The 14,754-nt window shown below is 43.5% G+C and overlaps 1 protein-coding gene across 2 annotated transcripts in view; it reads right to left on the bottom strand.

Moving 5' to 3' along the window:
* Positions 1-12,442, bottom strand: part of MRAP2 (melanocortin 2 receptor accessory protein 2) — a 47,478-nt gene extending 35,036 nt beyond the window's left edge. The window contains exon 1 of one of the 2 annotated variants that reach the window (XM_056566017.1): positions 12,119-12,442. The gene's annotated coding sequence lies outside the window, so the exon portion shown is untranslated. Of the gene's footprint in view, positions 1-9,814; positions 9,902-12,118 lie in introns of those variants that run through there. The other variant, XM_056566018.1, reaches the window with a different exon arrangement.
* Positions 12,443-14,754: the final 2,312 nt, after the last annotated feature.

Below are 14,754 nucleotides of genomic sequence, written 5' to 3'. Positions count from 1 at the left end.
TTATGGGTGTTAATTGAGAGTTGTATGGCAAAAAAAATTTGCGGACCTTGAGGCCATCACAAACTGCCATGGTGGAACCAATTGTTGGGTGGTTCCTAAGCTCCACCAGCTTACTCCCGTTGCTCCAAGGGAGGCACTTTAGAGGTATTCTGGACTCTCCTTTTTCTACCGAGACCCAATGATTTACATTGGCTTGTTTGCACCATTCAACCACTCATGTTAGCTGTACCGCTACATAATAACCCCTCAAATCTGGTAGGCCAGCACCCCCCCCCCCCCAGTTCTGACATTGTTGACATACTGAAATGATCAGGGGAGAGAAATTTTGCATGTAGAGATCCTTGCTATCTGCCGATTTTCAAACCCCTAGCAGTTTCACCACTTGTTTAGCCCAATTTAAGTTTTTTCCAGTTTTTACACAATATTTTGGAGTTTTTCACAAAAAATGCTGCATGGGTCAACAAAAATGCACGACTTATATAAAGTACAATATGTCACGAAAAACAATCTCAGAATTGCCCTGTTCAGAAAAAGCGTACTAAAGTTATTACCATTTAAAGAGATACATTTCAAATAAAATAAAAAAAGAGCCTGGTCATTGAGGTAAAAAATGGGTCTGTCCTTAAGGGGTTAAAGACAAGACGCTATTATCTTCATGTTCCTGATGACGTATCAAAGTTCCTGTTTTTTCCAGTAGAATTTGTTTCCATTCAACTTTGTTATTATCCAAGTGAAACTGTATTCCGGTTATTTGGATCATTCCATATTTCCGCAAAGACGAAGGAAGAGACTCTTATGTCAGTTACCTTTACTATGTTCAGGCTAATCTAATTGGTTATTGATGACATAACAGCATGTTTGGCTGAGTCATACTCTGTGTTCAAAGTGTTTTCTCTATCATCTAAGTATATTCATATATATATATATATATATATATATATATATATATATACATACACATACATACACACACACATACACAGCAACAGAAGAATGCAGCAGCACACTGCCAGCACAAGGATATAGGTGAAACATGAAAATGCAGTTAAAACATGGAGAGCTATACAGCTATGGTGTAATAGATGCAAATGTGAAACTATGAAATAGTGAGGCACTTAGCTCACAAATTTGTCTCCGCCGGCGGTCAAATAGCTTGGACCGTCCCACCGCGATAAGGTAGCCTCCTTGGGACGGACCCTACACTGTGTATATGCCTCTGTGTGAACAGTTCAGTAAGCATGGCAGGATCTGGAACATCCAAGACACCTTATATACACACCTGATAGAGGTGGGTGGGGTGCAAGGCCAACATGGAGGTAGCCACTCCCCCGTATGTGCAATACAGACAAAGAATAAGTCAGCCAGCTAATATATTAGTGCTGGGCGGTATGGCCTAAAATTAATATCACAGTATTTTTTTTTATTATCACGGTATCACCGCCTGCCGACCCCCCCCCCCCCCCCCCCGGCCCACTAGAGGGGTCCCTGTGCCCACTAGCAGTGTCAAATGTGCCCCCCCGTGAGCGCTACCATCACCGCTAGCGGGTTCCCTGTGCCTGCTAAAGGTGTCACAAGAATGCCTCCTGCGAGCGCTACCATCACCGCTAGCGGGGTCCTTGTGCCCACTAGCGGTGTCACAAGAATGCCGAACGAGGCTCTGTTCCCCGTCCCTGTCAGCTCTCAGGGTAGGGGAACAGATTTAAAAGCCTCACGCGCGGCTAACGTAGTACTGCGCAGGCGCAGCACTACGCAAATAGCGTAGGGCTAACGTAGGCAGCACTAGGAGCCTAGCGTTAGCCCTTCACTATTTGCGTAGTACTGTGCATGCACAGTACTACGTTAGCCATGCGTGAGGCTTTTAAATCTGTTCCCGTACCCTGAGAGCTGACAGGGACGGGGAACAGAGCCGCGCTCGGCATTCTTGTGACACCACTAGTGGGCACAGGGACCCCGCTAGCGGTGATGGTAGTGCTCACGGGAGGCATTCTTGTGACACCGCTAGTGGGCACATGGATCCCGCTAGCGGTGGGGACACTGGCTGACAGGCGCAGCGGGGGGACACAGTAAATGGATTAGCTTCTGTGGCCCGATTCCACACTCGGAATCGGGCCAGAGAAGCACACCGAGACAAGTGAGGGCGCCGCGCTGGGCTCTACAATTCATCCGGGGGAGGGGCCCGACCGGTATAGCAGTATGGGCAAAAATCCATACCGTGGGAGAAAAAAAAAAACGGTATCCGGTTCATACCGGTATACCACCCAGCACTAATTATATATATATATATATATATATATATATATATATATATATATATATATATATATATTTTTTTTTTTTTTTTGCTTTGCTGCTGAGTTCAGTAAAAGAAGTTTTAACCTCTTAAGGACCGAGTCCTTTCCCTTTCTATAACGTGGGGCCATGACATGGCCCTGCGTCATAGCGGGTCGGGCCCGGCCTCTAACAACGGCCGGGACCCATGGCTAATAGCGCGCAGCACTGTTCGCTGCAACTCCCAGCATGCCCTGATACAATCTTGGTCTGCTCTGCAGCTGTCCCAAAATTTATGCATTGCTTCGCCAGGACTCAGGAGTATAGTGCAACATAATGATCGTTGTAGTTTTGGGTCAGCGGCAAAACCATTGACTGTATCAGGCTGATGCAACCTATGGTTTTGTCACTGACCCAAAACTAATTTTGGGACAGCTGCAGAGAAGACCAAGATTGTATCAGGGCATGCTGGGAGTTGCAGTGAATACTAACTGTAATGCCCAGCATGCCCTGATACTATTACAATTAGTAACTGCAACTCCAAGCATGCCCTGACCACACCACACATGCTCAGGACTACATCCCCATCATGTATTATTATGACTCCATTATACGTAGGCTCATGGCTCAGGACTACATCCCCATCATGTATTATTATGACTCCATTATACATAGGCTCATGGCTCAGGACTACATCCCCATCATGTATTATTATGACTCCATTATACGTAGGCTCATGGCTCAGGACTACATCCACATCATGTATTATTATGACTCCATTATACGTAGGCTCACGGCTCAGGACTACATCCCCATCATGTATTATTATGACTCCATTATACGTAGGCTCATGGCTCAGGACTACATCCCCATCATGTATTATTAGGACTCCATTATACGTAGGCTCACGGCTCAAGACTACATCCCCATCATGTATTATTATGACTCTTATATGTAGCCTACGTATAAAGAAGTCACAATCATACATGATGGGGATGTAGTCCTGAACTGTCCAGAACTACATCCCCATCATATAGGATTGTGACCATTTATAATTTTTTAACACTTTAAGTGCTCCAGTGCAACCCTGACCTTGGCAGCAGGCCAGCAGCCACTTACCGGCACTTGCTGCTGCAGGCCTCTCTCTCCTTAGCCTCTCCAGTAGCCCAGAGCCGGGGGCCGTGGCTGCTCCTGTCCTGGCAGCGGCCAGAGGGGCTCCTGTCCTGGCAGAAGGGCTCCAGTCCTGGGAGCGGGGCTGTAAGTGCGGCCTGCACCTCTCCCGTGCGGGCGGACGTCATCCAGATGTAACTTGCGGCCGTGCACCTGAACCATCAGCCCCTGCGCTCTTAAAGGGGCCACAGGCGGCAATTCAGGTGAGCACGGACCGGACAATAATTTGCTGGCGGGGGCGGGAGGGGGGTTACGGGGTTTGCCGGGGCCGATGGAGGAGGTCTGTGGGGCAGCGCCGGGCCTGTGTCTAAGCGCAGCAACGTGCCACGTCGGAGACAGCGACCACCCAGGGCCGTAAGTAAGAAGCAGGGCCGGCCCTCTTTATAGTCGGCGCCAGGCGGCCTATGCGGGCCGCCTGTGCAGCCCGCTGGACCTATTTTCATGTAGGGGCCTGGAGCCCCTACGTTAATCCGGCCCCAAAGCGGCCCCAGGCCCAGCTGCACACCGCGATAATTCCCGGTAGGCCAGTCTGGGCCTGATCACTGGGGTTCCCAGCAGTCGGACACCCCACGATCAGACACTTCTCCCCTATCCCTTCGATAGTGGATAAGTTCAGTTCCCCAGAGTACCCTGTTAATGTTGTGTATAAAATAAGCAGCAGTAGACCATGTTCACACTGCTAAAAATGTGTGGAATGTCAGCATGTCAGAAAATACCGGCAGACATTCCACAAATTTACTAGAATCAGCAGCACTAGGACCACTCGAGCAGAATCTGCAGAAACACTGTACAGGTTAATTTCTTCTGCGGATGCCGGAATCAGAATATTCCGCCATGTGCACAGTGCAGCAGAATCCCATTGATACAGCTTAGGAGTCAGAAGAATAGAGATTTGGTCACTGTCCTTTTAAATTAGATCTTCGTTAGCAGCTTAGGTAAATTTAGGCAACTGTAGGTGCTTTAGCACTTGTCAGTTAAATGTCTACTGCATATTTGTGTGCTGATGTTAGGGTTTTCCAGCTCACAAGTTCTGAAGTCCAAAATACTAAAACTACTAATTGAGGATCTTCACAGGTTTGTTTACATTATGCAAGGTGCAAAATAGGACTCCACTTTGCAGGAAGTCACTTCCAAATGAAGTTATTGCTGGCCAGATCCCCATTTTTTGTGCTGTTGATAGGACCTAAGAAGAATGGTGGTACCTTCTGATTATGGGAGTAGCGTGCAGGAGCCAATGAACAGAAAAGTGGAGTGCACTTTCAGGCAAAATAATGTGGCCACGTCTGTACCCATCATCACTTCAGAGGTTGCAAATCTTTTATGCCACCATCTTCAATACAATACAACTCAATACAATCTGATACAGATGGTAGTATTCCCAAAGATAATATCCAGGCCTAGTTAAAAAATCTTACTGGAGATGGATTTTTTTGTGCAACACTGCACCTCAACATCTTATGTTATGTGCAAAATCCATGGCGCTCTCTACTGCCAGTAGGTGTCCCCTGTGGCTTAAGCTATGGGTTGTGGACACTTCTAAGTACAACCTCTGTGGTCTCCCTTTTGAGCCAGGTAGGCTTTTTTGGTAAGAGCGTCACCATATTATGGAGGAACTCTGTGATAAAAAAAAGGAAAATCTCTGCAACAGCACACCATTTGTGGCAGAGGGAGACAAAACAGAAGGAATAGACCTTAAGGTCAGGGTGTAAGGGAGGCCAAAGACGTGGAGTTGGACGCTGATGTCAAGATGATGCTCCTGCGCTCGTTTCATAGCCGCGATGGGACTCGGGAAGTACATGTACGTTCTGGTGCGCTAAGTCCCAGGCACTCAGGACGTACCTGTAAGCCCTACGTCCCCTAGGGGATAAACATACTTATTTTGTAATAAAAAGTTATTTTGTAGATTTTTTTTTTTTTTTTTAAAGCAGTACAATAATAGGAAAGCAATTAAAGATGGGTATCATTCTAATCTTATTAATCCACAGAATAAAGAAAACATGTCAATTTTACAATGTAAAAACAGTAAACCATGGTAAAACCGGAAAATTGCGTTTCCTCCCCCCCCCCCCCCCCCCAATCCCCTCACACAAATAACATTAGTTTTGCCTTACATTTTATGGTAAAATGAGTGATGTCATTATAAAGTGCTTAAAAAAACAAGCCCTCATATGGGTCTGTGGGTTGAAATATGAAATAGTTATGTCTCCTAGAAGGTGAGGAGATAAAAATGAAAATGCAAAAATAAAATTGACTATATCCTCAGGGCCAACATAGGCTGTGTCCTTAAAGGGGTAAAGAGGATTTATACCAGTAAACAAATGAGTTTTCAAAGTACAAGGGCCAATAAAAATGCCAGATTTGTTGCCTAAATTTCTGCAAATGAAACATCCATTCCATACAACTAGATGAGGTTGTTTGTGCAATGTTTGTCAGCTGCTACCCTATGTGGCAGTGGTGACCAGCTTCTTCCAATGATGGATGAGCATGCACTTCTTGCATGACTTGATATCACCAGGAAGAGTCTTTTTTTTATTTTATTTTTTGTTAATCAGTGTTATTTTTTTCCAAAATGCAGCTTGCTTTGAATATGACATGTTACAAATAAATTAAATAAGAAAATACCAAAAGCTGCAATAAACACTACAGGAAATGTTAAAAGTTATGGCATTGCAAAGTGCTCAAATGCTTTTTTCTGGCATTTTTTGAAACACTGTTAGGCTAAGTTTCCACTTGGTTTTTTTTCTGGCAGTTTTTGGAGATCTGCCACTGCAGTTTTTGAGCCAAAGCCAGAAGTGTATTCAAAAGGAATACGAAATATATTGGAAGGACTTACACTTCTCCTCCCTTATTTATCCACTTGTGACCTTGGCTCAAAAACTGCAGTGGCAGCTTGCCAAAAACTGCCAGAAAAAAAAAAAAACAAGTAGAAACTTAGCCTAACAGCAGTGTTTAACCCCTTAAGGACACATGACGTACTGGAACGTCACGTGTCCACTCCCGATCTATAACGCGGGGCCACCGCATGGCCCCGCGTCATAGCGGATCGGGCCCGGCCTCTAGCAACGTCCGGGACCCGTGGCTAATAGCGCGCGGCACCGCGATAAATGCCATTAACCCTTTAGACGCGGCGTTCAAAGTGAAAGTGAAACCATGCCGGTTAGCTCAGTGGGCTGTTCGGGATAGCCGCGGCAAAATCACCGCATTCCGAACAGCTTACAGGACAGCTGGAGGGTCCCTTCCTGCCTCCTCGCTGTCCGATCGCCGAATGACTGCTCAGTACCTGAGATCCAAGCATGAGCAGTCAAGCGGCAGAATCATCGATCACTGGTTTCCTATGAGAAAACAGTGATCAATGTAAAAGATCAGTGTGTGCAGTGTTATAGGTCCCTATGGGAGCTATAACACTGCAAAAAAAAAAGTGAATAAAGATCATTTAACCCCTTCCCTATTAAAAGTTTGAATCACCCCCCTTTTCCCAAAAAAACTGTGTAAATAAAATAAATATATATGGTATTGCCGCGTGCGGAAATGTCCGAATTATAAAAATATATCGTTAATTAAACCGCACGGTCAATGGCGTACGCGCAAAAAAATTCCAAAGTCCAAAATACTGCATTTTTGGTCACTTTTTATATCATGAAAAAATGAATAAAAAGCGATCAATAAGTCCTATCAATACAAAAATGATACCGCTAAAAACTTCAGAACACGGCCCAAAAAATCAAACCTATATAAGTAGGGTATCATTTTAATCGTATGGACATAAAGAATAAAGATAAGGTGTCATTTTTACCGAAAAATGTACTATGTAGAAACGGAAGCCCCCAAAAGTTACAAAACAGCGTTTTTCTTTCAATTTTGTCTCACAAAGATTTTTTTTTCCCGTTTCACCGTAGATTTTTGGGCAAAATGACTGATGTCATTACAAAGTAGAATTGGTGGCACAAAAAATTACAATCATATGGATTTTTAGGTGCAAAACTGAGTTATGATTTTTTAAAGGCAAGGAGCAAAAAACGGAAAAAACCCCGGTCCTTAAGGGGTTAAAGGGGTACTACCGTGCTGACAACTTATCCCCTATCTAAAGGATAGGGGATAAGTTGCCTGATCGCGCGGGGTCCCGCCGTTGGGAACCCCCGCGATCTCGCACACAGCACCCCGCTCTCATCAGGCCCCAGAGGGTACATCCGCTCCGGGTCTGATGATGGGGCCGGTGATCGTGACATCACAGCTCCGCCCCTGTGTGATGTCACGCTCCACCCCTCAATGCAAGCCTATGGCAGGGGGCGAGACAGCTGTCTCGCCCCCTGTCATAGATTTACATTGAGGGGGTGGAGCGTGACATCACGATACTGCGGACCCATGATCGGCAGTCATTAGACCCAGAGCGTATGTTCCCTCCGGGGCCTGATGAGAGCGGGGTGCCACGTGCGAGATCGTGGGGGTCCCCAGCGGTGGGACCCCGCATGATCAGGCAACTTATCCCCTATCCTTTAGATAGGGGATAAGTTGTTAGCACGATAGTACCCCTTTAAGCCAAAGTCAGAAGTGTATTCAAAAGGAATGGGAAATATAAAGGAAGGACTTACACTTCTCCTTCCTACTGAATCCATTTCTGAATTTGGCTCAAAAACTACAGTGGCAGTTTGTTAAAAACATGCCAGAAACACACCGAGTAATTCAAGAGGAATTTACTTGAGTAATTCCTCTTGAATTCTCTGCTCCAAATGAATGCACATCCCCTCTGCCCATTGACTTTAATGTTATTTCCGCTGTCCTGTTCACACCAGAAATTCTGCTAGCAGAATTCCAACACTGAATTCCTTACTGCTTGAAGAAAGAACATGTTCCTTCTTCAAACAGAATCCACAAGCAGAATCCACAAGCAGAATCCAATAGAAGTCAATGGGGAAAAAAAAATTCTGCCCGACATAGTTTTCAAGCGGAATTCAAGCAGAATTCAGAAAAGTAGATTAAATAGCCTCCTCCTTCATTCCCGCATGGAAATTCTGCTTGATGGAGAAGGCAACAATTTCCTGACCAAAATTATTCCTCTTGAATTCCTCAGTGTGAACGCACCCTTTAGAGTACAGTATATACATACAAGAAAGATTCCCATTAGAAATGTCTGTGACTGAATATCCATTCCATTTAGGGTTCACATTGCATTTATTGAGTGCATCACAACTATCCATCAGTATCCTGCCACAAAAGGTATGCTACCATATATTGTGGCGTACTGCAACAGACAACCCTTTATTTTATTGGCACCTAGTATCATAGAAACATGTTGCCATCCCTTTGTCGGATACCAAGTAGGTAGCTGTGACATAGTGAACTTTACGCAGCCTTTTTTGTTATCCTTTAGTGCACACACAAATGGATGGAGCAGCTATAGACCTTTCAATATTAAGAGTCTATTCACAAGTTCAGTATCATGCGCGGGATTTGAAGCTGCAGATTTTAGGTTTCAGATTTCAATGTAAACTAAATGATTGAACACAGCATGAAATATGCACAGAATACTGTGCATGTGAATACACCGCATGTGAATACAGTCTCCACTTGTTTTTTTGTCCTGCGTTTTTAGGGATTAAAAAAACGCCTGAAAAAACACCTGAAAAATCGTCAGTACAATGTCCTGCATCTGGCGTTTTTTCTGCCATTTTTTCATTTGTGTGGAAATTGCATTTTTGTCACCTTTTGGTGTTTTTTTTTTTTTTTTTTTTGGTACCCAAAATTTGTTGGGTACCAAAAAAAAAAAAAAAAAAGATGCTGCAGTGATGGAAAACATTTTATTAAATGAAATGTATATATTTTCTAAACAACTTTTTATTATTTTTTAATAAATTGTGTGTGTTTCACTTTTTTTCTCTATTTTTTTTTATTTTTTTAGGTAGTACTACTACTCCAAGCATGGAACAGACTGTTCCATGCTGGGAGTAGTAGTACCTGTAGTAATAGACAGATCACCCCGGGTCTTAGTCCTGACACCCGATGCGATCGTCCATTAAATAGCACAGATGGCGCTGTATACAGCACTCACATCTCTGCTTTTTTCTCTGGCCAGTGATGTAAATAGAACATAATTCATTCATATTTCCCACCCAGAGCTGTGATTGGCCGGATGGTTACAGCCAATCACAGCTCTGAGGAAAATATCAATGAGTGAGTGGCCGGAGTATAGTGCAGAGCAGGGATGCGAGCGATGTATACAGTCGCTCCATCTCTGCTATAGACAGGACGATCACAGCAGGTGTCAGTAGTGACACCCACTGTGATGTGTCCTTAAAGGAAAACTGTCACATATTTTCTCCCGCACTATCCACAGGTACTGGTGGATAGTGCGGGAGATGCTGATTAAAACGAGCCCTACCTTGGTCTGATCCGCGCCGCCGTTCGCCCGCAATTTTAGTTTTAATCTCTTTGTATATCCTGCTGTAACTGGCAAAGGTGGGGCTTCTGCGGGCTAACTGACACTGACGTCAGCGCCGCTCATGTATATTCATCCCCCCTCCCTCTGGTTAGGAGAGGGAGAACAGGAGGGATGAATATTCATGAGCGGCGCGGCACTGATGTCAGTGTCAGTTAGCCTGCAGAAGCCCCGCCTTTGCCGGTTACAGCAGGATATACACAAATTAAAACTACAATTGCGGGCGAACGGCGGCGCGGATCAGACCAAGGTAGGGCTTGTTTTAAACAGCGTCTCCCGCACTATCCACCAGTACCTGTGGATAGTGCGGGAGAAAATATGTGAGTTTTCCATTAAGCAGGCAATACTACTCCCAACATGGAGCACACTCTGCTCCATGCTGGGAGCTGTAGTACCTGCATTAATAGACATATCGCAGCAAGTGTAACTTCTGACACCCACTGCGATCTCTCTATTAATGCAGGTACTACAGCTCCCAGCATGAGGCAGAGTGTGCTCCATGTTGGGAGTAGTATTACCTGCAGTTATGGAAAGATCACAGCGGGTATCACTACTGACACCCACTGTGATCCAACTGTATAATGTATAGATGCGGCGGGCGCTCTTCTATGGTCCCCTGCACGGCCGTATATATACACATATTCCTATTTCTCACAGAGAGCTGTGATTGGCTGTAATCATCTGGCCAATCACAACTCTGCGGGAAATATGAATATGTGTATATATACGGCAGTGCAGGGGACCATAGAAGAGCGGCCGCCGCATCTATACATTATACAAGAGGATCGCAACGGGCGATCTGTCTATTAGTACAGGTACTACTACTCCCATCATGGAACAGTGTGTTCCATGCTGGGAGTAGTAGTACTAACTTAAAAAAAAAATAAGAAAAAAAGTGAAACACACACACACACACACACTACATTTTTATAATTGTCGGCTACATTTTTATTTCCCCACACAAATAAATTGATACCTGTTTAAAAAGTAATAAAATTATTTTTATAAAAAATATAAATTTCATTAGATACAATTTTTTCCTTCACTACTGTACCTTTTAAAAAAAAATAAATGTTATGGTACCCTACGGAATTTTATTCAAAACAGGTATCTCCATCACAAGTGGAGACTTAGCCTAAGGCTGTCAATTGTGAACATCATTTTCTGAGGGGTCAGAACTTCTTTTATATTTATAAAAGTTCCAATACAGGTGACTATGTATTGGCAGCAATAGGACATATATAATTCATATACATTCTGACCACAACGCCCTATGTTATAAGGTCAGTCATTTTATCCATTTAGTGTTACATCTATCCTCAGCTTCAAGGTTTTCTGTTTCTCAGTTGTGTATCCAATGGGGATAATAACTGAAAGTGACAAAGGTTATCGCATATTAGTATGTATAGCACATAGGCACATGTTGCTAGTGAGGTCCTGTTACCAGGCACATACTCAACGCAGACATGGAAAAAAATCTATTCCAACAAATCGTAGATTGTAAGCTCTAACAGGCAGCGGCTCCTTCTTCTATGTAACCACTGAAGAATCCGCCGCCTTTCTACTAATGTATTATTGACATTTCATTCTCCAAAACAAACAAACTAAAAACAAGGTATGTGAAGGGGCTTATTTATTAATATAAAATCATAATATAATAGTTAAATATAAATAAAATGATAACAAAAATGCCATTATATAAAGCTTTTTTTTTTTTTTTCTCTCTCTAAATCAGTGTTTCCCAACCAGTGTGCCTCCAGCTGTTGTAAAAGGACAACTCCCAGCAAGGCTGTCTGGGTATACTGGGAGTTGTCATTCTGCAACAGCTGGAGGCACACTGGTTGGGAAACCTCACACTAAAACTAATATATAGGCAACAAACCACAATTGTAGTGTCATACATAGGCACTACCTGTTTCCTTGTGGAAGATATCATGTCTGCTCAGTCTTAGTTCCCAATTAACAGGTTATTCTGTTAAGGGGGCTACAGGTTTAACCAGACCCCTGAGACATGCAAGTCAATAAAAGGTTAAACGTCGGGGTTTACTGGAGACATCTGGGTGGTGTGGCCATTCTTATGTCTGCTATATCACCACATATGAATTTAGTAGGACTAATATATCAAACATTTATATTTTCTGAAAGTTTGCGCATTATATGGCCGTCAGTAAGTCCCTGTGCGCAGGATGCACTAAAGAAGCAATGAAGTAAACAGCATATAACACAAGTCCATGGCACTGTACTCACCGTGCACGCAGGACGCGCTGAAAATGTCGCATCTCACTTGCAGCAATAGACTTCTCTGGCTCTTAGTACCATGCGGCACAAAAATCAGTGCGCCTGCGCAGTGCTAAGTTCAGCCTCATCAGTAGGATGTAACGAGACAGTTGGAACGCGAGGTGGCGCTGCTTGTCGCTCAAAAATTAAGAGCGCGTCTTCACAGCTGAAGTCCTGGATGCAAGGCGGGTATTGGGAGATGGGGAATGTCCATTCTTGCGGTATTGTTGTTATTTATCAGGAGCAAGAAGGTGCACAGTTTTGTATAGTAGAAGTGCTGAGAAATGGGCAGTGTTCAAGCTGTGAGGTAACTGTTCAGCCCTTTTATAACGTTGGTAATGAGGCTGAAGTTGTTTCTTATTCGGCAGCTTCTTATTCACTGAAGTTGGTTTCTTATTCGAGCGTTTTCTTAGATATTACTATGACAGAAAACCCTTTTCTCTTCTTATGCCTCAGCAGAAAACCTGCTTTTTTTTTTTTTTTAATGTTAAACAACATGATTTTTTTAATGAACAATCAGACGCAGAATAAAAAATCTAGCTTGTTTGTGTTTTTCCAGAAAAAAATGATAGGAAACAATGGATGAAAAAAAAATGCGTTTTCAAATAAGTACCTGATGGTTTTTAGCAGTTAACCCCTTAATGACGCAGGGTATTTTCCGTTTTTGCATTTTCATTTTTTCCCTCATCACCTTCTAAAAATTCTAAGCCTTTACAATTTTGCACCTATAAATCCATATTCTGGCTTATTTTTTGCGCCACCAATTCTACTTGGCTGTGACATTGGTCACTTTACCCAAAAATTCACGGCAAAATGGAAAAAAAAAATTGTGCGTCAAAATTGAAGAAAAATGCCATTTTGTAACTTTTGGGGGGATTCCGTTTCTACGCAGTGCATATTTCGGTAAAAATGACACCTTATCTTTATTCTGTAGGTCCATATGATTACAATGATACCCTACTTATATAGGTTTGATTGTGTCGTACTTCTGTAGTCGTACTACATGCAGGGAAATGTAGACGTTTAAAAATGTCATCTTCTGACCCCTATAACTTTTTTATTTTTCCGCATACAGGGCAGTATGAGGGCTAACTTTTTGCGCTGTGATCTGACGTTTTTATCGGTATCATTTTTGTTTTGATTGGACTTTTTTGATCGCTTTTTGTTCCCTTTTTTATGGTATAAAAAGTGACCAATAATACGCTATTTTGGACTTGGATTTTTACGTGTACGCCATTCACCGTGCAGTTTAATTAACAATATATTTTTATAGTTCGGACATTTACGCACACGGCTATACCACATATGTTTGTTTTTATTTTATTGTGAAAATTCTGACTTTTATTATGGAAGGGGTGAAAATGATCTTTATTAACACTACGGTTTTAGGTCCGGTCAGGAAACCGCATACGGGTAAAAAAAATGAGCCACCCGGAGTCACCGTTTGACTCCGGTTGGCTCATTAAAGTAAATGGATTTCAGCGCTGGTCCGGCTGGGGTACGGAAGAGCCCGGTTTGCCCCTCTCCCAGCCGGATCCGGCACCCGTAATGTAAAAACGAGGTATGAATGCAGCCTAAGCCAGGGAATGATGTCTCCCTGTCCTGTCCGTAAGCCTCCTTCTCATATAAAGCCGTTGGCCAGATAACATGTTTCCACCATTGTCTCCCGGCTTTACTACTACATCGTCCATATTTTGGTGCTTATTTAGTTAAATTGTCTTTGACTCTCCTGATGCAGATCCCCTTGAATTATTCTGTGACTAATTTGGTAAAGACATCCATAGCCAGACATATAGATTGGGAGGGGGACGTTCTGTTCTTTCATGTTTCTCTGGTTACTGTCCCTCCCACAAATCTTCAAGTTTCTGTAATGCTTCTCTTTCTGTCACGCTTACAGCAGACACTTCAGGATTTGCATGTCATTTTCTCAGAAGCATTAATGTAATATTGTAATTTAAGCAATATAAAAATATTGTGGTTTGCATTTATATAATTTGACTAATGTACGAGAGCACTTTTATGCATCATACAATTCCAATACATGGCGAGAAGAAATCACAACCCCTAAGGGTATGTTCACACTGTGGAATCTCCGCTCTCGGAGATCCCGTCAGATGGCTGCCGCCAAAAATACTTCGGCGGTAGGACCGCGGGGCACTACGCCGTCACCATTGACAGCTATGCAGTACTCGCGGAATTCTGTGCAAAGAATGAACATGTTCTTTCTTTGCGCGGAACAATTTCAGTGGTGGAATTGTCCGTTGCTGAAATTCCGCAGTGTGAACGGATCTCGCGGAAGACTCATTCACACTGATAATGTTCAAAGCGCGGAACTCTACTCACGGAATTCCGAAGTGTGAACGCCTATGTTCACACTACGTATTGTGAACGGAATCTCCGCTCGCAGAATTCCGCGAGCGGAGATTCCATTCTGGCGGCCGCCGCCGTAATGCTTTGGCAGTAGGACCGCGCGGCACTGCGCCGTCACCATTGATGGCTATGCAGTGTTCGCGGACTTCCACGCAAAGAATGAACATGTGCAATTGTCCGCCACTGAAATTCTGCAGTGTGAACGGGTCTTGCTGAAGACTCAGATGTTTATGTTC

Source organism: Hyla sarda, chromosome 3 (genome assembly GCF_029499605.1).
Source record: "Hyla sarda isolate aHylSar1 chromosome 3, aHylSar1.hap1, whole genome shotgun sequence".
Lineage (NCBI taxonomy): Eukaryota > Metazoa > Chordata > Amphibia > Anura > Hylidae > Hyla > Hyla sarda.
Note: the sequence above shows the minus strand (reverse complement) of the source record. Positions and strands in the feature narration are given on the sequence as shown.